The sequence below is a fragment of the Epinephelus moara genome, chromosome 18 (assembly GCF_006386435.1).
Source record: "Epinephelus moara isolate mb chromosome 18, YSFRI_EMoa_1.0, whole genome shotgun sequence".
NCBI lineage: Eukaryota > Metazoa > Chordata > Actinopteri > Perciformes > Serranidae > Epinephelus > Epinephelus moara.
In genome coordinates this window covers 39,836,718-39,838,470 of record NC_065523.1, presented here as the reverse complement: position 1 = coordinate 39,838,470, position 1,753 = coordinate 39,836,718, and the positions used below count along the sequence as shown (strand labels likewise).

The following is a 1,753-nucleotide window of genomic DNA, read 5'->3' as shown; positions in this document are numbered from 1 at the left end:
TGCGCCTGCGTGAGAGAGAGCGGAGTGAGAGAGTGGTACATCCTGTCAGCCGAGGGGTTTCCTATCTGTGCAGCCGAGCACCGCAGCACCTCCACGGACTATTACATCCAGACGGTCCCGGTGTTTCCTCCGCAGGCTCCACTTCACTCAGCTGCCCGATAAACCCGCTGCTAATTTGCAACAGTCGACAGTTTGAGACACGTCAGGTGATGATGACACGACACTGTCGTTATACTGTCAGATATGACATCATCGGCTTGTCAAATGATTTTTCAGCACCGGGCAGGGACGTATTTCTGCTCAGGGGAGGCGCACACAGATTTAAATGGTTGTATGTTGGATTTATTTTAACGCCAGATTTCGCTAATGTTTACAAACATGTTTTCTTTAACAGCCACCAACATGACATCATGTATCTCAGCCAGAAACTGAGGACAGAAAAATAGAAATTATCATCAGTGTAGGGCTGCCACTAACCATTATTTTCATTGTCGACTAATCTGTCGATTATTTCTTCGATTAGTCGACTAATCATTTTATCGAAAAATGTGTTAAAATGTTGAAAAATGACGGTCTGTCTCTCCCAAACCCCAAAATGATGTCATCTAATGTCTTGTTTCGTACTCACACCAAAAGGTTTGAGTTCACCTGCCATCTGAACGTAAGAAGCTGCAATAAGAGTGTTTTGGGTACTTTTCTATGAAAAATGACTCAAACTGATTAGTCGACTATTAAAATTGTCACCAATTATTTTAATAGTTGATTAGTCATCGATTAATCGACTAATCGTTTCAGCCCTACATCACAGTTTCACATTCCCAACGGTTCTTGAACACATCATGTGAGACGAACGCTTCCATCAGGAAACAGAATCAAATCTATTTCATCACATTTGTTTACTTTCAATCATTGAAGAGTTTTTAAAATCTACGACGTGATGAGACGTCACACTGAACATGCTCTCACTGAGTGATGAAGAGGAGGAGGAGTTTAAAGTCTCTTCATCTCCTCTGTGATCTGAGTCTCTGCTTACAAACTGTGTCAAATAAAACCCTTTCTTTTTTCCATGGTAACAAGCTTGTGACAGGTAAGACTGGTCGCCACACCTGTCACACACACACCTGAGCGTTCAGACACCTTTTTCATCGCTTCACTAAAATCCAAACACTGTTGCCATGGTTACGGGTTCTGCTTCATCAGGAAGTGTCGAGTCAAACGAAGCCGTGGCCGTGGCAACGCCTCATCTCTCTCTGTCTCTCCCCCGAGCAGCGAGGATGCTTATCGCCACGACAACAGTGAGAAAAAGTTGTGCAGGAGTCATCTGAAGTTTGTTCTGCTGTTTTATTTTTAGATCTGACCTGAGACCAGCTGGACTGAGAAACAGGAACAGATACAGGATCTATTTCCTGTCCGCTGAGGAGCTGAGATACAAATAAATATACTCACAGTGTGGTGCTGAAACAATAATTATAATAATACAGTATCTGAGTTTTTATATTTCGGTCAACTGTCTCTTGTTACTCCGACATTTTCCCAAAAGCACCTTAGTTACTAACTACAAAATAGGGAAGGAAGGAAGGAAGGAGGGAGGAAGAAGGGAGGGAGGAATGGACAGAAGGAAAACCTGGATTTTGTTCTTTAAAACCTCTTGCACTCCACCCCCATTTTGTAGCAAAAACGCCTAAAATGACATACCCAAATTAAAATGACTGTAGCTTCTGAACCGCTCTGACTACATGCATGCATGAGGTCT

General features: G+C 42.8%; 1 protein-coding gene across 2 annotated transcripts in view; it reads right to left on the bottom strand.

Annotated features, from left to right (window-relative positions):
* The window catches only part of LOC126405258 (uncharacterized), a 20,282-nt gene that overhangs the window by 13,438 nt on the left and 5,091 nt on the right, over positions 1-1,753 (bottom strand). The window lies entirely within an intron of this gene.